The sequence below is a fragment of the Eptatretus burgeri genome, chromosome 6 (genome assembly GCF_056783735.1).
Source record: "Eptatretus burgeri isolate ZD-2024b chromosome 6, Ebu_testis_v1, whole genome shotgun sequence".
Taxonomy (NCBI): Eukaryota; Metazoa; Chordata; class Myxini; order Myxiniformes; family Myxinidae; genus Eptatretus; species Eptatretus burgeri.
In genome coordinates, this window is record NC_140966.1 from 34,065,202 (window position 1) to 34,088,660 (window position 23,459).

The 23,459-nt window shown below is 43.4% G+C and overlaps 1 long non-coding RNA gene across 1 annotated transcript in view; it reads right to left on the reverse strand.

Annotated features, from left to right (window-relative positions):
* Positions 1-23,459, reverse strand: part of LOC147024524 (uncharacterized) — a 141,500-nt gene that overhangs the window by 88,233 nt on the left and 29,808 nt on the right. The window lies entirely within an intron of this gene.

Consider the following 23,459-nt stretch of genomic DNA (forward strand, 5'->3'; position numbering starts at 1 on the left):
CAAGATGTTTCAAAAAAGTTATGGATGGATTTTGACAAAACTTGGCGGATGAGTTGGGTCAGTGACAAGAACAAGCCGATCAGATTTTGATTAAGGTCCGATACAGATCTGGCCTATCAGTGGTATACAAAACGTAAACTGTTCAGCCTGTCTGAGGTATGCACTCTACCGAGTGCCATTATAGTTCCTAATGCACTCAGGTAAACTTTAATTTGGGGGGACTTTGAAATACTTCCTCTCAAAAGGAAGCACTGTTTAAAATTCCTGAAAACAATTTTTTTAAATGTTACTAAAAGTTAATTTGGGAAAGGAATGAAAATTGCAAGCCGATGTTGCTATTGTATAATATGAAGGAGTGAAGATTATCAGGTCTTAAATCTCCTCTGCAGATCTGATTCCCTTCAGAATTAGCAACTTTATTGCCTCCGACATTTGCAGCTGTCGGCTGAAAGTTTCTTTTTATACTTGATAATTATCTTTCGTGTCAGTAATTCCAAAGTGTTCCATCTGTTCGTGTGTGAATTCTTATTCGGTGTTAACACGTGCAATTCCTTCTGAGCGCTCACAGGTTACTTTGGTATGTGCACTACCAAGTATTCCTTGCTGAAATGAGCCATTGTACATGATTAAGCTGGAGTTAGCATCCCATCAATGTGCATTAAAAATGAGGTTGAACCTGTTAACACCCATTGTCCCTTTTTGTTTTAACTGTATTTATTCTCACAACTCCTTAGCTGTTTCAGTAAAAGCTTTGTGGTCGGGTAGGTAAAGCACTGTTGCATTGCCCTCATGGTTGCAAGTTTCATTACGACGATTCCTACAGTGGTGCTGGCATGAGAGGTATGTTCTCTTGCATCTGAGATTTCTGGGTTAGAATCTCAGCACAGCTACAAACTGTCATCTTGGTGTTTTGCAGGCATCACAATGTGTGTGCCACCCCTCAGATATAAGTTCAACTCGGCATCCCATATGCCAAAATTAGTTGATGGACGTTAAATATCCAGTGTCCTATGCGATGAGTCGACGAGTTATCACCGGCACCTTGGCAAAATACCAAATTTCTGCTCTAACTTACAGGGAGCACAGCAAGTGGCACAGCTCTAGCCCCAGCAATAATAATGATACCCACAGCCATGTGCTGCATACTAAGGAAGAAGAATACCTCTACAGTGGTAATTTTCTCCACATATGTGGCCGAGTGATGACCTGTCCAGGAGTAACTCTGGAGTTATAAATGCTCACAATTTGTCGAAGATTTCCCCATGCTCTGTCATTGGTCTCTCCACTAACCTAAACAGCTTTCCCGACATTGGCATCTTTCCCCACTTTACTCAACCTCAGTAGAGAGGGAATCTTCACAACTAATATCTTACGCAACAACAGCTAGACAAATATATTTATACGACCAGAAGTAATAACTTTCAGAAGTTAACTCTTCGTGCATTTTTAAATTCTCATTGAGCATGGTAATTTTTGTACTTTTTGGACATTAATTGGAGATTTGTTATTATTTACATTGTTTTGTTGTTGTTCTACGTGATAAAACAAACTAGAGCACACACTCAGTGTAGTTTCTGGCTCACACTGATGGCTTCTCAGTGCAGTACACCCCCCCCCCCCCAACCATGGCCATGGCATGAGTATAAACTGTCCTCATAACTAATTTTCCAACTTTAAGTTCGATAATCACCCTTCCATAAGTAAAGTGTGGCAATCGATCTACCATTATCCTTATACTTTTTGGGATTCAGAGTGGTTTTGAGTTCAAAAATGTTGATTTTTTTTTTCTTGTATACATAGTCTGGGCTCATGGAAAAGAAAGGAAAGAGAGCGTAGAAATCAACGCACCAACAGTATAACAGTGGATTGAAATGTGGATACACGAAGGGGATGAACTGACAAGAGGAGAGAGATGGAAGGAAACAAAGCAAACCTGAAACTAGAAAGTATCTGAAAATGCAAAGCCAGTCCACTTTATATTCAGACTTCTTCTTCCATATGCTAAACGGTACTTTTGACCTTTTGACCAAATTCTTAATTTGTCTTTTCCACATTCTCAAAATAAATCTATGTTGAAAAATTGATAACAAAAGCTCAAATGATAAATTTCAGATCAATTGGATGAAAATTTACAATTTTATGTGACGCTCACCTTTGATGTTTTGACCAAATTCTTAATGTCTTCTCCATATTGTCATAATATAGAATTTTGTTGAAAAATTGATAACAAAAGCTCAAATGACAAATTCATATTTCAGGTCAATTGGATGAAAATTGAGGATCTTATGTGATGCTGCCACTTGACCTTTTGACGAAATTATTAATTTGTCTTCTCCATATTGTCAAAATAGAACTTTGTTGAAAATTTGGGTACAAAAGCTCAAATGGTAAAACGTTATGGCCTAGACAGATGCACAGACACACAGAAGTGATTGCAAAACTCAGTCTCACACTGAGCGTGGGATAGACTAACTAGAAAGAGGAATCAGATTGCAGACCCTGCCAGGACTTATTTTGTGTGGTGTATTTTGTATGGTGTGTGTGTGGGTTGTTTTGTTTGTGTTATGTGGACGACGCATTGATGGCATAGGTTTATTTTCATACAATCACACAGTGGACAGACAGACCTTTTCTGCAGTTTTATTGTATAGATTCATGTCCCAATTGTATGTATTTTATAGATGTAATCACATTCAAATACAACACACTTTCTAGACGTATGCACATTCAAATAGTACATACTTTATAGAAAAAAACATGCTCATCATAGCATGTACTTTATAGATGTACTCACATTCCAATAGTACTTTCTTTGTAGACATGCTCAGATTGTAATAGTACATACTTTATGGACGTCCTCACATTCTAATTGTACAAACTTTATTGACAGTCACAGTCTAATTACACATACTTTATTCATGTACTCACATTATAATTGCATATACTTCATAGACACTCACATTCTAAAAACATACATTATAGATGTACTCACATTCTAATTATACATACTTTATAGACACTCACATTCTAAAAGTACATACTTTATACACGTACTCACATTCTAATTGTACATACTTTTTACACATACTCACATTATAATTGTACATACTTTATATACAAACACATTATAATCGTACATACTTTATACTCTTACATTTTAATTGTACATACTTTATACACATACTCACATTGTAATTGTACATACTTTATACACGTACTCACATTCTAATTGTACATATTTGTAGACATACTCACATTCTAATTGTCCATATTTGTAGACATACTCATATTCTAATTTTACATACTTTATGCATGTACTCACATTCCAATTGTACATCCTTTATGGACGTTCTCACATGATAGTTGTATGTACTTTATAGACGTACTCATATTCTAATTGGACATGCTTCATTGAAGTGCTCAATTGAAAAAGAACAACGTGTAATACTGTCTCCCACCAGGTGGCATTTGTGGTCTATATAATAGCACATTGTGTGCGGACATCCAAACAGACAGACAAATTGACCCAAATGCAATACCCTCTAAAAAAATAAAAAATGACCGTTTTTACAGCCATTTTTCCCTGCTGTGCAGGGGTTTGGCTTTTTCTTGAGGCAATGTTTTATGGCCGGATGCCCTTCCTGACGCCAACCCTGGTCGAAATGCAATACCCTCTGTTGAGTGTAATTAGATGGGAAAGGGAAGGGGGAAAAAGGCTGGGAGGGGTAAATCCCTCTCTATCGAGTGCAGCCTGTGGCTGCTGGTTGCATCATTGGTTGGGACGCAGCTATGCCGCTGATTCAGTGTCCCCCTTACCAGTACACTGGTGCTCATTTTGCCGACCTCGGAAGGATGACAGGCTGAGTCAACCTCCTGGTGTATTTTAATTCAGCGGCCAACGGGGCTTGAACTCAGGACCCTCGGATCCCAAGCCGCCACCCTAACCACAAAGCCAACACCAGGCTGGAGGGGTAAATGAGGATAGAAAATATAATTGGTAGGGATGGAGGATGAACCCTTCCCCTCCAAATTTTTTTGCTTATGTATCCATATTATCCACCCTTGCATTCTCAAATACTCTTCCCCAAAACCCACGCATCCCTTGTTGTCCTTCCCCATTTATTTTGGTCTGGAGGGAAGAGTGGTATTTTTTTGAACACACTGAGGAAGGAAGTTCCTTAAACTGGATAATGGAGGAACAATGGCTTGGAAGTGAGCTGTGAGCCTGGATTCTGGGTGTTTTGCAAAACAGGCCACCATCCTATCTGCGATGGGAATGCAGCAGGGTCTGTGGTTCTTCTTATTTATGGGATATGACTCACTTTTGAGAGTTTGGGTCACACAGCATCAAGACTTGACAGGTGTGGAACGAGGTTGCCATCCTTTACGGGACAGCATTACTCCTTTGAGTTATACAGACAAAGGCCTCGTTTGCTGCGAGTTCAGATTTAATAGTAGTACCCTTAGAAGGAATACAGGAGGAGGCCTAGCCCCATCAAGACCTGTGAAATGCTTGCCAACCTATGGTCGTTTGTCTGTGTCCTATCCTTTTTAAATGCTGAGTGTCAATCAAGGAATTAGCACGTACCATTTTTAATCTTTGGTATGACTCGGCCGTGGTTCAAACTGCACACCTCTCAGACTCAAAGTAGACACTCTCGTCCAGGAGCAAGGACCTGAAAAAAATGAAATCGTTCAACACTCCCTACAGAAAAGGTTTGACTTGACAGGGTGGTAGAATAGACCCTATAGAACACCTCCAGGTAGTACGTGGTTTCAAATTGTGGTATCATTAAAATTCTACAGGCCATTATACATACCAAGGGTACTTACCAAGAGGGTCACTGTGGGCTAGCAAAATTAAGGGGGAGGGTTAACGTAAACATGAATATCTTTGTCGAGACTCAACCAATTTTCAATATTGAGGTATCATTGGCTTCCTATTATAATTCTCTTTCAGAATATGTACAGAAATGTCGATATTCATTCAACTGTACAACCACAAGAGGTAAAAATCACAAACAAATCAAATATTATGAGCTTTTTTAAATTTATATTTTCGGCATCTTTTAGAGCATACTAAGTTGTCAAGTCAAACTTTTCTGTAGTGGGTGTTGAACAATTGAATTTTTCACAGGTTCATGCTGCTGGACTAAAAAATGCTGTGTTGGTCTATTTTTTATGAAATTCTTATGGACGAGACAATTAATTACAAAAATAAAGTTTAAAAATGTCATCTATCTATAATTCCAGCAGTGTGTGTGTGTGTGTGTGTGTGTGTGTGTGTGTGTGTGTGTGTGTGTGTGTGTGTGTGTGTGTGTGTGTCTGCGACCGCCGTTTCTCGACGACCGCCGGTCCGATCTCATTGAAACTTGCCAGGAATATTGCCGGGGCCCCGCAGATGTGCCTTTTCGAGGTTTGATATTGTTACAGGCCGGGAGTCAGCCGCCAACCGACCGCTCTGGACGGAGCCGCAAGTCGAGTCGGCCCGACCTATCGCCCGGAATATCGATCGCCGCCCGGATAACTCCGAGCGACGGGTCCTTGTACAAGAACCGAAATACGCCAATCGGCAGATCATGTGGAGTAGGGTCGGTTGCCAATCTTCAATGTACCTAAATACCCACGTGATCCAACTACCGGGGTATTCCACCCTCGACGGATCTCGAACGGAACAAACCGCCGAGGCGAGCTTGTCCGTGCTAATTCCGAGCGGCGTAATCGCCGAGAACCGTTGGTCCAAATGTCCCCCTATTACGGCAAACCAACGGCTTTCTAACTCCCAACACACGAAATGTTCAGTTAATGAGGGAATGGACGAAACGAGCAGGTTTACATTCACACAAGTACATTTATGATAATGAAACACATATGCAATTAAATAAGGCAAAACACGTATGCAATTATACAAGCAACAAAAGAACTACAACCGTCTATAAGCAATTATTAATGTACAGTCACTTACACAGTTTTACTTACGGGACTCGGCGCCACAACATTCATTCGAAAGAAAAAAGCAGGAAAAAGACCCCATCAAAGGCAATGGGGTCAGACTGGACCTCTTGGGTCTTTATGGCGTGGGACTTGGCAGATCGAACGGGTCCCACAAGACTGTTGCAGGTTACCTGCACCCTCGTGGTGTCTGGCTTGGGCGACCCACGATGCTCCTTCCCCACAGCAGCTAGCGTAGCCGCGGTCGAGCTCGGGCCTTCCATGTGGCAGGCGAGCTCTCTCCGGCTCTCTCCACAGCAGGCAAGGCTGCGCCTCGAGCTCGCGTCTCCTTCGCGACGCCCGGACTTTCACGCAGCTCCTTGGCTTCTGGCTTCCTCCCGACTCCCCCAACTGCCGAAGCAAAAAGCTTACTCCTCCCAAGGGACTCAGCACACGAACTCAGCCCACGAACTCAGCCCTACCTCGGGACTCCCACGGGACTCCTTTTGGGACTCTTTTAAACGGGACTTTCACGAACTCTTTTGGGACTCTTTTTACACGGGACTCCCACGAGACTCTCTTTGAACAAAGAAAAGATGTCCTCTTTATCCTTTGCACCCCTCCCCCCCACCAGGCGTGACTCATGCCCTCGTGATCCACCCCCTGCTCAACCACAGGTGGGAGGGAGTTGTTGACGTCACCGCAGGGTTCTTCTTCCTCTTCGCAGAAGAGGGGGAGGGAAGTCTCCATTGTTTGCTCCTTAACTATTAAATCGATCCGCAGCGCATCTAATCGATTTCAAAACATTTAAACAATGGAAGGTGAGCTCTCTAGGGAACATGCACTTATCGACATAGCTGACTTAGGGAACATGTATGTTGCGTGCGATTGAATTCCAAATTCATAACAATATCAATCGGACAAGCGGTTCCCAAGTTACGGCCATTTATCTGTCGGCCAATGACAAGACACGGTGCTATGACGTCACGAATGACGTCACAATTAATGTATTTTTTTTTTGCACGATCGACGGTCCGATCTCATTGAAACTTGCCAGGAATATTGCCGGGGCCCCGCGGATGTGCTTTTCAAGGTTTGATATCGATCGGACGAGCGGTTCCCAAGTTACGGCCATTTATCTGTCGACCAATGACAGGACACGGTGCTATGACATCACAATTAATGCTTCTTTATTTATTTATTTATTTTTTATTTTGCACGATTGAAACTTGCCAGGAATATTGCTGGGGACCCGCGGATGTGCCTTTTCGAGGTTTGAGAGAGAGAGAGGCTGCACATACTGGCACTCACCTACGGGCACGCACCTACGGGCCCGTACTAGTCGATCTATAATTCCAGCAATCTCTGTGTGTGTCTGTCTGTCTGTCTGTATGCGACCGCCGTTTCTCGATGGCCGCCGGTCCAATCTGATTGAAACTTGCCAGAAATATTGCTGGGGACCCGCGGATGTGCCTTTTCAAGGTTTGATATCAATCAGACGAGCGGTTCCCAAGTTACGGCCATATAGCTGTCGACCAATGACAAGACACGGTGCTATGACATCACGAATGACGTCACAATTAATGTTTATTTATTTATTTTTCCACGATTGACGTCACAATCGACACTGGGGACCTGAGTATGTGCCTTTTCAAGGTTTGATATTAATCGGACAAGCGGTACCCAAGTTATGGCCATTTATTTACCAAGCCAATGACAGGACACGGTGCTATGACATCACGAATGAGTCACAATTAATGTTTATTTATTTATTTGTTTTTTTGTGAATACATTTGTGAAAACATTTACAGAGAGAGGGGTGAGAGAGGAGGGGGGAGAGAAGAGGGGGGAAAGAGGAGGGTGAGAGGGGGGCAAGAGAGAGGAGGGAGAGAGGGGGGTGAGAGAGAAGGGGCATCACAATTCAAGAGAGGGGGAGAGAGGAGGGGGCGAGAGAGGAGGGGTGAGAGAGAGAGAGAGAGGGGCGAGAGAGGAGGGGGGAGAGAGGAGGGGCGAGACTAGGGGGGAGCGAGAAGGGGCGAGAGAGTGGGGGCGTCACAATTCTTCATTTGATATGACGTCACAATTGACGCTGGGGACCTGAGTATGTTTCCCAGGTGTTTCCCAAATTATGGCCATTTATGATACGGTTGATCTGATCTCATTGAAAAAAATGCCCCAATCCAGTCGTCATTTATGAGAGCGAAGGAATGAAGCTTCACATACTGGCACGCCTCACCCACGAGAGGATACTGGCACGAGAGAGGGGGAGAGAGGAGGGGCGAGAGAGGGGGGGTGAGAGGGGAGGTGAAAAAATGCCCCAATCCAGTCGTCGTTTACGCACCTACGGGCCCGCACTAGTGTTAATAATGAATGTAAAAGAGGCTGTGGATTAACATAGTTGCTTTTCTGTGTCATTCCAGATTGAACATCTGAAAGAATCTGACTAACCAACTGAAGCAATGGCCAGTTCAGAGAGTCAGGCAGTAGTGCAACTTTTACCTGTAAAGAGACATGAGTTGACTAACTTTCACAAGTGCATAATTTGTCAGATGGACTCAAACGAGACACTGAGGAAAGCCCGAGGTACCTCCATACAGACACTTGTTGCAGCACTGGAACTCCGATGAGATGAAGTATATGAACGTTTAAAATCAGATTTTGACAGTTTGGCAACCGCGGATGTTAAATGGCACTCAAATTGCTACGAAAAATGGACAAGCAAAGAAAACCTGCGTTCCATGCAGAGGAGAAGATCTGCATTCTCACCGACACCAGCAGAAGAATCTAAGATTGGCACACAATCTGAAACAAGTTTGACGGAGACCTCCAGGGTATCCAGGTCCCAGTCAACGTCCACTGACTGGACTATGTCCCTCTTCTGCAAGAAGAAAACACACAGAAGGGTAAAGGAGATGACCATGGTCAGAACTTTCCAAGCCTGTGAAACTATTGTGCAAGCAGTGACCGCAAAGGGCGATGAGCACATGTTACGGACTACTGGTGACGTCAGTAACGATCTAGTGGCAGCAGAAGCTAGATACCACAGAGCTTGCCATGCCTCATACATTAGCAAAGCTAATCTGCAGTATGCTGGCTTCCATGAAGGGAGACAAGATACTTGTTACGATACGGCATTCAAGCAATTGGCTGAAGATATCTCTGCTGACCTGAATGGTGGGAAGGCCTTTGATATGACAATTCTTCTGGACAGATACAATCATTTTCTGCGAGGACAGGTTAGTGGCAGTCGATAGCTACACTACCCAGCGACTCAAACTTCGACTGAAGAAACACTTTGGAGATGACATTGTCTTCCATAAGCCATGTGATCTTAGTAAGTCCGAGCTTTTATACTCAAGCTCCATAGCCCTCCAAGATGTCATCAACTCTGCCTATCAGTGTAACACCGCAACAGCCACGGGTGTACAAGAAAACAGCCCACAACAGTGCTGGATGATTGCGACAGGGTGAGTCTGCTGTACCGCATTGCGAAACTCATCAAGTCGGAGATCAATAAATGCCAAGGCATATCAGTCCGACCACCAAATATCATGGATCTCACCCTGACAAAATCCAAATCTGTGATACCAGACAGTCTTTACTGGCCACTATGCTGGGTTATTGCCAAACCAGAAAAAGAAGATGAAGATGAGTTTTCAGCACCAGAATGTAGCAACTCATCAGATGAAAGACGTGTTTTGATGCTTGCTCAGGATGTTGTACACTGTGCGACTCATGCTAGAACATGCATGCCCAAACATATGGCCCTGGGAATTGCAGTTCGCCATATGACGAGGTCAAACCAGCTCATTACCATGCTGATCAGAATGGGCCACTGTGACACAGAAGCATGTGCATTGTGCATGTATGGCCAAAGAAACTTGTGAAAATCCAAGAACAATCTTTGAATCCAGTGGTGAAGAAGACGCTGACTCAAAGTTACAACAGATGACATCTTCATGCTTCCATGGCGAATGTGATTCCTTGTTGCCAGACACAAATATTACAAACCGCTCTGACGAATGTGCTTCCGTGCAACCATGCACAACTATTATGATTCGCTCTCACTAATGTGCTTCTATATTGTCATGCACAGCTCCCAGTGTCGACCATGATAACTATTATCATCCACTATGATGAATGAGTAGCTTCCGTGCTGCCAGAGACAACTATTATACTCGGCTTTCACTAATGTACTTCCGTGTTACCAAAGACAACTATATTATGCTCGGCTCTGATGTATGTGCTTCCGTGTTGCTATACACTCGTAAAAGATGAACGCTAAAAATAACAGTTGCAGTTTTCTTTATATGTGCCTCTGTATGTATATGAATTTCGGCAGAACAATACTTTCTTAAGCGTTTGATTTCCAAAATGTATACATACCAGTAGTAATTGAGAAACACCGTTCACCTTCATATGAGAACACAATTAAAAATGTCAGAAAGTTTGAATTAGTGTGATATTTTAGCTTTGCTGATGCCATGGCAAAGGCCATTTTCAAATAACTGTACATACTCTGATAGAGAATTATAATAGGAAGCCAATGATACCTCAATATTGAAAATTGGTTGAGTCTAGACAAAGATATTCACATTTACGTTACCCCTCCCCCTAAATTTTGCTAGCCCACAGTGACCCTCTTGGTAAGTACCCTTGGTATGTATAATGGCCTGTAGAATTTTAATGATACCACAATTTGAAACCACATACTACCTGGAGGTGTTCTATAGGGTCTATTCTACCACCCTGTTAAGTCAAACCTTTTCTGTAGGGGGTGTTGAACGAATTTCCTTATTTGGCCTCATATGAGAAATGACTGCTGGACTACTCTAACCATGATGCGACTGAGGTCTGGTTAAGAAGGGCAGAGGCCACCGAGAATTTATCAGGTTTTGTTGGCCAGCTTGGCAACATGCTCTGCCTCAGATTCCTAGCTGATGATGAAGTCCAGAGGTTTGATAGACAAGTTCCTCCCTTGGTCGATTGTGGAAATATAAAAGGTGTGTTTGTTTGACACATTCTTTTAAATTGCAGAATATACTTTTATAGAACAATATTTATTACATTTCAAAAATCCCAGAACAAAAATAGTGCAGATTTGATGTCCGTATTTTGTTTTAAATAATTTTTTATGGGCTATAGTTCAAGAAATAGAGCTCAATGCCCCTATTTGGGTGCTCGCTTAAACGAATTTTCAGTGAAGGAAGCCAAAACATTGAACATGTCATCTTTTTTCAGATGAATGAAAACAATGGACACCTCCATTGGAAGGGGTTAAACAAAGCAATCTTGCCAAAGCAGATCGTGAATCATACGTAAACATCCATTCATTGGAGGCATGATAGCAGGTACATACCACTAATCACGTTCAATCTTTAAGTGACGTCATGAGGTACATTTCAGGTGAATGGTAGGGGCATAATGAACGCAAGACATAAAAGTAAGATTTTAATTGCATTTCAAAATGATTGCTGCAAGCGAGTATGAGGGATTGGTCACAAGCATGTGGCTCCTTCACAACCGTGGAGTTTGTGTATTGCGTGCACGTCTCGGTTGAATCACCGAGACTCCTGTGCTTGCAAATTGCAGTTATGCTTTCTTAGCAACGGGATCTAACGCCGACTGCTGCTTGATTTGCAATAAAAGTGGTGGGAGCTTGGGCAGGTGTGAGTTCATAGGGAAGGGTGTGTGTGTTTTTTTAATTGGAAAATTTTCTGTTTTCTAGACTCAGGATGGTGAATTTCGGTTCAATGGCTTGGAGTGATCTTGGAGGTATTTACATCAAATGCACTGAATTACCAATGATTGAGTTATGTTCAATCGACAATCCTATTAATTATTTAGGAAAATATGGTTACATATGTACATCTGAATCCGCAGCCCCGGCTCATGATGCAGGTTCACATCCAATTTACTGTGTTCATTTGTAAATGATCTACGAATACGAATGTCTTTGTATTTCTTGTAAAAGTACACTGACATTTACTATCATGCATTTGTATGGGTCTGTGATGTTCAATCAATCAATCAATCAATTAAAATAACACTTATTTCCTTCAAGAAAAGCAACAGGTATAAAGAAGACATTTAAATAGCTGAAGGAGGCTGAATCCCATAAGGCAAGCTTGTATTGGGAACGCCCTCACATGTACAGATAAAATTCGGACAAAACTATGAAATCACATCAAATTACACAACATATACAAATATACCATGTATAAATGAAAAAAAAAAAAACGTATTCATGGGCAAACAATTTGACAGGATGAATGAGTGGGTCAGTAGATCAATAAATCAATAGAAAGCACCAGTGTGAAAATTCAATGGATAAATATTCAATAGATTTCTTAAATGACTCATGTACAGTGGGCTGCAAAAGTATTGACCCACATCCAACTTTTTCACATTTTGATGCCACTTGAACTTATTTCATGATGCCTTCAAATCAAACTCAATATACTCGTATGTCGTCTTCACAAACGTCTCTAAAGTGATAAAGGTTAAAAAAAAAGTGCAGATAAAATGTGAACAAGTTATATTAACAGAGAAAATCAGATGATTCTCAGTTGCATAAGTATTCAAACCCTTTGTCTAATTAACCCAAAATCACTTTCAGAGTAAATTCACTGGGCTGCATTTGAAATATTTTTTTCAGAGGTCGAGGTTTTCTCAACGGTCCTCATATGTTTTTTTGCATGCTGAATTCAGAAATGTATCTAATTTCGCTCAATCAGGTCAAGTTTTTATGCTATCTCAATTTTAAGGAAAAAAATAAATCAAAATTTGTTTTTTTAATTTGCATTTTTTTTTATTCAAAATCAGACTTACATTGACAGAAAATGTGCAAACTATACATATAATGATGCACAAGTACACTTAATGTGGAAGAAAGTGCCTTCTCAATTACTTTCATTTCGATTTCAGAAAAATAGATAAATCGTTGTTTCTGGCAACACCCAACTTCAGTCGCTCCAGCAGCTGCGTGGCTCAGTCTGGTGTGAGCTGTCCACTTAGGTGCACGTGAGCGGCAGTACGCCCTGTGTAGTGTCCTCCTTACTATAACATTACTGTGATTCACGATGAATTGAAAGTGCAAGAATGACCCAAACAAGTTCTGCTATGTCTGTGGTAAAGTGACCATGCCAGACCGGCAGTCTAACATCACACGTTTTGTAAGGAAAAGCTATCACGCATACTTTGGAATGAAACTTGGTGACCAGGACAAAGCCTTTGCCCCTCACATATGCTGCAACACGTGCGTTGAGAGTCTGTGGTGCTGGAGCCACAAGAAGATTGAGTGTCTGCCTTTTGGTATCCCAATGCTGTGGAGGGAGGGAAGAGATCATACTAATGACTGTTATTTCTGTATGACAAACCAACAAGGTGTATATATATATATATATATATATATATATATATATATATATATATATATATATATATATATATATATATATATATATATATATATATATATATATTATATTAAGCTTATTCTAACCACTGACTGACTGACTGACTGACTAACTAACTGACTCACGGACTCACTGACTGATATTAAAGATCGGTACCTTCCGGGTGACAAAGAAAGCTGAAATTTTGCTTGCCAATAGACATTGAAGCTGATATGCCAGGAAAGAAAAATAATAACAGAACTGTCAGAAATCGTCTGTAAATGAAAATATAAATAAATGAAAAAAACTATTTAAAAAATTTTTTTTAAATAAAAATGCAGGTGAGCGACCCGAGACAATGGGGAAACACGGTAATTTTGCAAGCCCACAGACATTGAAACCGATACACCAGCAAGAATCACAGAACCATTGGAAAGCATCTAAAAATGAAAATATTAAGAAATGAAAAAAATAAATGAAAATAAACAAATGAAAAAAATATATATAGGTGAGCGACCCAATACAGTGGGGAAGCACTGTTCATTATTGCTTAGAATGTGTAAGCATACCCTGCCAGTATATATCATGTTAACATTGAAATAAACATGAAAATACAATAAACACACTCTAAATTAAATTAAACACAATGGTTTTACCTTTTTAATTTATTCCAAAACAGCGAGGTGTGTGGGGGTAAGAACATTACGTACTGTTCGTACTGTACACTGCCGTAAATAGAAAACAAAAGACTTAGCTCAGAGATGATGAGGATGCTGTTGGAGAGAGGCGGGTGGTGATTACAAGATGTGGATGTAGAACTTACGATGGTTGTTGGATAATCGGGAGCACAACAAAGTCACCTGCTGCATTGCACAAATAAGAAGGGTAAGACGATCCTTAGCTAACTTGATCCAGAGCATATCTTCCCTGCTTGGAGCAGATCTGGTATCATTATGAGACGGCATCCTCTTCCAAAATAATCCCATCTCTTCGACATTAAAAACCTGCTCCAGCATAAATCCCTTCGCCTCGATTTCCATGAGCAATGGTTGAACTGGAGCCTTGGTAAATCTGCAATGATTTCTCCCGTACCATGCCTTGGTCCCCAGTCGCACGTGTGGGACTCGAGGTTTGTGGTGGAGCTCGGGTGATGAATGGCCGGGGTCCACGGAGGGGGGTCGGGGTCGCTCTTCTCTTCCTCAAAGAGGGCCAGCAGAGACACGTTCGCTGCCTCGACGCCCACCAAAAACTCTTCAAAAGAACTTTTAAAAGACTCTGCAAGACCCCAAAAAGACTCTCTAAGACCTCAAAAGACCCTCCAAGACCTCAAAAAGACCACCTGCCTCAGAGAGTGCTCGGGAATTTATGGACCTCCCTCAGCGGGGAGGGGCCTTGGTGAACACACCTCACTGTCCGCCTCTGATTGGACAGGTCCTACGGCCCACCTTTCCAGGGCGGGGCCTTGGCCCTTGCCAGGAAACCCCAGCCACTCCTCCATGCGAGCCCACACTCGACGAGTAACAGTATCAACGGTGCAACGGCCCCTGCCGGGAAACCCCAGCCAGTCTTCCACATGGGTTCATACTTGATGAGTAACAGTATCAATGTTGCACAGGCCGTTGTGCAACAGTTACAACGTTTGTGGAAGGAATGTTGGTAGAAGCGGCAAGGAACGGCTGCAAGACCCTGCCTTGGCAAGTCAGAGTGCTTGCAGACAGCGGGTAGGTAGTGGATCGTGATGGGGAATGGAATGGTTGTTGGTTGTTCGTTGGATGTCAAGATTTAATAACCAAACTAAAAAGAAATCGCAACGCACGCCTTTGATTCTCCCACTAGACAAAAGGAAAGGGATCTGACTACACACATACTTAACGACATAACTGGCTTTTGGGACATTTATATGTTGAATGCAAATGGTTTCCAGATCCGTAACAATATGATCTGAATAAATTTTTTCTGCAATATTATCAATTTATTTAGATGTGATTGAACTGTATTTCACCAGACTAAATTACAGAATTAAAGATATTGAAATACAAGTTAACAACAAAGCAATCGAAGTATGTTTTTTTTTGTATACAATGTCGAGGCTCGTATTGGAGCTCATGTTGTCTGGTAACTCAAATGTAATTATATTATCTTGAGTAAAAATATTAAAGTGCACTGTTCTGACGACTGCAAGTGTATGCATCATATTGTATTTGGGAGAAAATAATTAAATATATAGATGATGCCAATATTATTTGCGACTGCGATTTCCTGAATATGATATTTCCAAGAAAGTTTGGAATCAATATATACCCCGAGAAACATGGACCTTTCAACTATAGAAATTGAATCAGAATTGATACAGACATTTGCAGGAGTGCATGATTGAAAATTAGGTGTTTGGATTTATTAAAACACCCCTTTTGGATATAAATAAAGCCCTTATTTAATTATTTCCTTTACCAGTCGCATCCTCGGCCACCTCAGTCTCCCTGGAGGGGCATCCTTGGTTAACTCACTGAGGTCTTAATTCGCCAATTTTTTGTGGCCTCCTCAATCACACCTTGACTGGGAACAGGCCTCAACAATTTCTGAACGATAAAGTTGGGGTTTTTTTTACACTTTCCTCGCTCATATCATGGAATGCCTGATCATCATTCCTACAAATTGCTGGATACATTGCATCGTTTATAAACACCCGGAGATGCCAGCGTTCATGGCTTTATTTTCTTAACGCACATGCCATAAACTCAAGAATCTCTTAAACCAAGCCAAGTTACAAAATTTAAGCTCCAGATTTGAACTTAGCAGCAGTTCCAACTGTTAAAAGTGTCAATGTGTGTAATTCAGACATAGTTTGATATTTCAGGCATCTCCAGGAGGTGTGTGTTTAATATTATGGATTGACTATCGTTATCGTTTGGCAAGCCAGCTGTTCATAATCAACCATTTTGTTGGAGTGCTTAAGATAGTTGGCAAGCACTTCACAATATTTGCACTGTCACTGAATACTGTATGTCAATCAAATTGAATAATGTTCAGGAGCCACTTGCCTGCATTAGCCCTCGCATTGTTCTGTGGTGCTTCGGGCAGTTGCTGGCTCGCTGAAAATGTGAAATTTTACTTTACACCACGTTTCCCGTTTTTGTATGATCGTCTTTCATTATACGACCTGTTACTTCAGTATAGATGAATAGAAATAAAACTAGAGTGGCGCTCGGGGGAGCGCATGCCTGTGCCAGGCTGATTTGTTTATATATTGTGTCCCATTGATATGCCGGATCTGAATTTGGACCTGAACTAAAATTTAATCAGCTTGTTCTTGTCACCTAAACAACTCGCCCACAAAGTTTCATCCGAATCAATCCATAACTTTTTGAAATATCATGCTATATATCGTTTTAACCCAATCACTCAATGGTGAAGATTCATTTAAAAAAATTCTCGGATCTGGATCCGGATTCGGATCTTCACAAAAGTCGAACTAATTCTTCCTTGTTACATACCCAACTTGCCCACCAAGTCTCATCCAAATCTGCCCACAACTTTATGAGATATCCTGCTATATGTCATTTTTTTTCATTCCTGGTGTTGGCTTTATGATTAGGGTGGTGAGCTTTGGATCCTCGGATCCTGAGTTCAAATCCCACTCAGCTGTTGAATTAATACCAGGTAGGGTTGACTCTGCCTGTCATTCTTCTGAGGTCGGCAAAATGAGTGCCAACTTGCTGGTATCCTGTGTTGGAGTGGCGACCCATCCAGGATTGTGCTTAATAGCCAAGGAGACTGCTTTGGCAGCACCAATACTCTGTACAGAGTATGGTCCCAATGGATGGATGAACAGATGTGATTGTTGGCCCTATCTCCCAATGGTGAAGAATCACTCAAAAAATTCTCAGATCCAGATCTGGATTCGGATCTTCACCAAAATCTAATCACTTCCTTCTTGGCACATACACAAGCTCTCAACAGAATTTGGATAAAATCCATCCACAACTTTTTGAGATATTTTGTTCAAAAGCAAGCAAACAACAGACAGACAGACAGACACATGGGGGTGAAAACAACCTCCATCCTCCTTTGGTGGCAGAGACAAAAACGAAACGTTTTGCTAACATCATGGCAGGATCGCTGAGAGGTACGCACGTTCACTCTAAGCTGTCTCGCCTGAGTTTGAATCCCGACCCAGCTATAAACATTCATCTCAGTGTTTCACAGGTAGGGTGGGTGATTCAGCAATGTGTGTGCTGTTAAACTGGATGTCACATCTGCTGGAATTCCAACTCTCCCCCCATTCCTCACTCTCCCCCCATTCCTCACTCTCCCCTCCCCTCTGTCCTTCTCCCATCTCTCTCCCCCTCCCATCTCTCTCCCCCTCCCATCTCTCTCCCCTCCAATCTCTCTACTCCTCTCCCTCTCTCACCCCTCTCCCTCTCTGTCTCCCCTCCCCCATCTCTCTCCCACCCCTCCCTCTCACCACTATCACTCTCCCTCCCACCCCTATCTCTCTCTCTCACCCCCTACCCTCTCTCACACCTTTCCCTCTCTCCCCCTCCCCTCTCTCTCCCCTTTCCCTCTCTCTCACCGCCCCTCTCTCTCCCCTTTCCCTCTCTCTCCCCTCCCTCTCTCTCCCCTTTCCCTCTCTCTTTCACCTTTCCCTCTCTCCCCCATCCCCATTCTCTTCCCTTTCCCTCTCTCTCACCTTTCCCTCTCTCCCCCTCCCCACTCTCCCTCCCCTTTCACGCTCTCTCTCTGTCTGTCCCACGCCTTTCCCTCTATCTCACAACGCTCTCCATCTCACTCCCACCCCTCTCCCTCCCACCCATATCCCTCTCTCCTCCTGCCCATCTACCTTTGCCCCTCTGTTAAGGGGATTGTTAAGGACTGACAGTTTAGTTTTGAATTTGCCAGGTAGATAGAATGGGGTTTTCTATGCTCCCACCTAGTTTTATATAGAACACAGTGGTTAAAAAGAAAATGTTGCTGTTTGGGCATGTTTTATCATCCGTCCCCTCCCTCACGCTGCCTTCCTCTCCCATGGCACTGCCTCCCCACTCCCTCGTGCTGCCTCCCCACCAATCATGCTGCCTGCCCTACCTCGTTCTGCCTGCCCCCCCCCCCCACACTGCCTTCTCCCCCCCTTGTGCTGCCTTTTTTTTTTTTTTTGTATACCTTGGTCGAGGCTCGTATGAGAGCTAACACACAACTCACAGCAAGGAGGCATGAGACAAGAGGGGCGGGAGTGGAAGGGACAAAACAGTGGGGAACAGACACATTAGGTGAACTGTGGAAGGGAGAGGGATGGGGATGGGACGGGGAACATGGCGAAGAGAAGATGGACATTTCAGGGACTTTCAGGAAGGAAAGCAGGAGAATTGAAGGAAGTGGGCTTGGGTGGATTATCGGGGGTAGAAAAGATCGAGGATTTGGATGGGGGAAGATAAGAGGTGGTGGTGAACAGCTGTTTTGAAAGCCTGCAGGGAAGAATGGGAAAGAATAGTGAGGAAGTTTATTCCAAAGGCGGGAAAAAAGAGGAATGAAAGAGTGAAGATGAGCAGTGATTCGTGATTTTGGTAGTTTTACCAGAAGGGGGTTGTTGGCGGACCTTGAGCGCCCTGTGGAAATGTGGTGGGGACAAATCACAGAGAGAGCAGGGGGGGCAAGGCTGGAGAGGAGTCGGTAGAAGACAGAAAGACCACCGACCAACCTGCGGTGATTGAGTGAGAGGCCCAAAGACTCAGCTTCATTGCGGGAGATGCCGATGATCTTAAATGCCCTGGTTTCGACAGCGTGAAGCCGAGAAAGGTGGGAGGCAGGAGCACCAGCCCAGAGGGGAGAGCAGTACTCCATCAGGCTACGGACAAAAGCTTTGTAAGTGGTCAGGAGCTCAAGAGGGCCGAGGAAGGACTTTGCACGACGGAGGATTCCCAGTCGGCGACTGGCTTTTGAGGCGAGGTTGGAAATGTGACTTTCCCAGGAAAGGTCATGGCAGATAGTGAGACCTAGAATCTTGAAGGAAAATACTTCTTCCAGAGGATTGTTGAGAAAGTGGATGGGGGGGTTTTGTAAACGGTCCTTTCGAAGAGACATAGTGAGAGTGTGAGATTTGTCTGGATTGAAAGACATGTTCCACGTGTTGGACCAGTTTGTGATTTTATCCAGATCTGCAGTGAGTGAAGAAGCTGCTGCTTGCCAGTCTGAGGGATGACAGATGGTACGGCAGAGGGTGGAGTCGTCGGCAAAGAGAAATAGAGGATTTTCCAGAGAGTCCGAGAGATCATTGATGAAAACCAGAAAAAGAACAGGGCCCAGAACGCTACCTTGAGGAACTCCAGCCTGCACAGGAAGAGGGGATGAAAGAACTCCATTTAGGGCCACACGTTCACTGCGACAGGAGAGGAAGTCTGCGAGCCATGAGTGGAGATGGCCTTGAATACCATGGGAAGAGAGTTTGGTGAGTAGGGCAGGGTGCCAGACTGTGTCAAAAGCACGTGATATGTCCAGGGATACGGCTCGGATTTCCTGTCTGGCATTGAGGACCTCCATCCATTGATGGGAGAGCAGAAGCAGCATATCCAGGGTAGAGTGACCTGGTCTGAAACCAAATTGATGATTGGAAATCAAGCCATTGGAGAAGAGGAAGGATTTCATGTCTGAAGCGATGATGGATTCCATCACCTTGCTGATGATTGGGAGAAGGCTGATTGGTCTATAGTTACAGGGATCTGTTTTTGCACCTGTTTTATGCAGGGCAGTGATGTTAGCAGATTTCCAAGCAGATGGCAGATGACCTTGGGCAAATGAGAGGGGGAATAGAACAGAGAGAGGGTGAGCAAGAGCAGAAGAGCAGGCTTTGAGGACACGTGGTCTGATGCCGTCTGGACTGGTTGCAGAATCTGACTCGAGGTTTGAAAGCAAGCTCTCCACCTTGTCAGGAGAAAAGGATACAGAGTCCAGGGACAGTTGGGTGCGACTGGGTAAAGTGGGTAGAGATAGTGATGGGTTTAGGACACAAGATTTAGCTGCAAACACCGAGTTTAGACATTCAGCTTTATCACGTGTGGAATCAGCAGTGCGGCCATTTGAGGTAAGGGAGGGGATGGAGGGGGAACATACACCAGAAACAGATTTGATTAACCGCCACCAGGATTTTGAGGAGGGAGAGAGGTTTGAGAGTTCAGACTTGAGATGAGAAAGATGTTGTTTTCTGGCTCTCCTGAGGGTAGATACACACTTGTTCCGAGCTTTGTGGAAAGAACTGAGATTGCCCTCAGTTGGGTTTGCTTTCCATGAGGCAAAGGCAAGTTGTTTCAGGACAACTGCCTCGCCACAAGCTTCAGTAAACCAAGGGCGGGAGGAAGGGTAAGACAACTGAACACGAGAGGGGATAAATCTGTGCATGAGGGAGAGCAAGTTTCTTTGAAAGAATTCCCAGGATGAGTTGATGTTTGAGAAAGTAGTGATAGGAGACCAGTCTGTAAGTTTGATGGCTGCTCGGAGACCCTGCCAGTCAGCTTGAGTGAAATGCCAGACTCGACGGCGGTGAGGTGGTTCTCTGATAACAGCCAGAGAGATGTCCACTTTGCCTTCCCCCCCTCACACTGCCCCCTCCCTTGCACTGCCTTCCAACCCTTCGCGCTGCCTCCCCCTCACAATGTGTTCCCCTTCCTCCACCCCCTGCACTCCTTTCACCCCCTCACGTTGCATTTCCCCATCCTCATGCTGCATTTCCCCATCCTCACGTTGCCTCCCACCCCGACACTGCCTCCCCCACCCCTCATGCTGCCTCCCCGACCCCTCACAATGCCTTCCCCTCCCTTTCCCTCATGCTGCCCTCCCCTCCATTCCCCTCATGTTGTCTTGCCTTCCCTTCCCCTCAATCTGCTTTCCCTTCCCCTCCCCTCATACTGCTTTCCTTTCCCCTCCCCTCATGCTACCCACCTGCCAAATCCCTCCACCACCATACAACTCTCTGCAGGTCGAAGAGAGGAATGGTTGTCAAAGAATGTGCAAATTGGACAAATTAAAACTTTTTTTTTTTTAGCAGTTGGAACTTCTGTTCAGATCAATTCAGTGTTTTTTAAACCAATGAATCTCCAGATAACGACAGGATAGCCAAGAGGTACATCCGCTCACTCAAAGCTGTTTCACCTGGGTTTGAATCCCGACCCAGCTATAAACTGTCATCCCGGTGTTTCACAGGCAGAGTGATTCATCAATGTGTGTGCCGTCACTTGGGTGAACATTAAACTAGGTGTCACATTTGCCGGAATTCCTCCTCTCTCCCTCCCCCCTCCGCACTCTCCCCTACCCTCTCTCACCCCTCCACTCCCTCCCTCCCCTCTGTCACCATTATCCCTCTCTCTCCCACCTCTCTCTCTCTCTCTCTGTCTCTGTCTCTGTCTCTGTCTCTGTCTCTGTCTCTGTCTCTGTCTCTGTCTCTGTCTCTGTCTCTCTCTCTCTCTCTCTCTCTCTCTCTCTCTCTCTCTCTCTCTCTCTCTCTCTCTCTCTCTCTCTCTCTCTCTCTCTCCACCTCCCCGCCATCCTCTCTCCCTCCTTTTCCTTCCTTTTCTCTCCCTCCCTTCCCTCCCTCCTCTCTCACAACATTCCATCCATCCTCTCTCCTCTGTCTCTCCTCTATTCTTCCCCTTCCTCCTCTCCCTCTTTCTCCTCCCACCCTCACCCCACCTTAATATTCCCCTCAGTAAAGCACCAGGTTGTATTTGCTGGCATGAAATAAAAGAAAGCAATTCAATAAATTTATGAATGTCATTAACATACAAAATGAAAAATCGTGCTTCGCACGACACTTGGCGAATTAGTTGACCTTTCCGTGTGGTGGTCCAAGCTGTAATGTCATGGAATGTGTGGTGTTTATTTGTTCGTACATTAATAAAATGACGTGACGTCACAAATAACAATTATCAGGCGCGCATTGTCAGGGTAACGGCAGCAGATTGAAAATTTTCACAACTCATTTAAAGCCACCATGTGACATTCAACAACTTATCATCGGTGCTTGTTGCCTTCATTCGATCGTAGAAAATATTTTAAAATACCTAGGAACATTGCTTTTCAACCAGCTTAACGATCCCGATATCAGGTTTGAAATATGTTGTAAAACAAAAATATGTATTTTATATGTGTGTTTTTATGTTTTGGGTGACCCTGACCTTGACCTTGGGTCAATTTCGATCAAACTTTGTACACATGTTAATATTACATGCATAAATAGACAGTATAAGTTTCAATATAATAAGTGCAAAACTGTTTGAGAAATAGCCATGTGGAATTCACAAAATTACCCATTGGTTTATAATGGGCGATAATATAAAGTGATGCAGAATCCAGATCCTGATCTTGAACATCACCAAAAGTCACTTATCTTTTTGCACTGTGGATTTCTATCAGCTGTTAAAATTTCATCCAAATCGGTTAAGAATTGTGACCTGTAGAACGCATAGAATTTTTTTTAAATCACGCCAATAGCTAAAAACTTTGACGTCATACGCTTACGAAAACTGTGCATAATTTGTACGAACATGCATTTTAAAACATTTAGACATTCCATTGAAGTTTGTTTTGGCGTCAACAGGAAGTCGCTACGACTTCCGGTAACTGAGTTATGTCCAAAAATGTGTTTTCACGTTGTGTGACGTCACGTCGCGACATTTAGTCCGATTAAGACGGTGTTTGGACGCGGACCGTCTCAGGTGGATTGCCCATCAGGTGTAAAAACTTAAGAACGACTGGTCCAGCCGTTTGGGCTGTAGACAACCGGACAAACAAACAAACCAACAAACAAACGGAACAGACCAACATACTTGACAAAATCGAAGATTTCGCCAAGTAACAAACGGACCCGAATGCAATACCTTCTCCTTTGGTGAGGATAAAAATATTTTTTTTAAATGTGAAAGGATGTAGGGATGTTCCTCCAAAAAGTATGTAAACAAGGGAGGGATGGTCAAAAGAAATGATCATGTGAAACCATCCCTACATCTTTGAAAAACGGTTGTCGAGAAAAGACATGAAGTGTGTGTGTGTGTGTGTGTGTGTGTGTGTGTGTGTGTGTGTGTGTGTGTGTGTGTGTGTGTGTGTGTGTGTGTGTGTTTGTTTTTATGTGTGTTTATTTATGTTTGT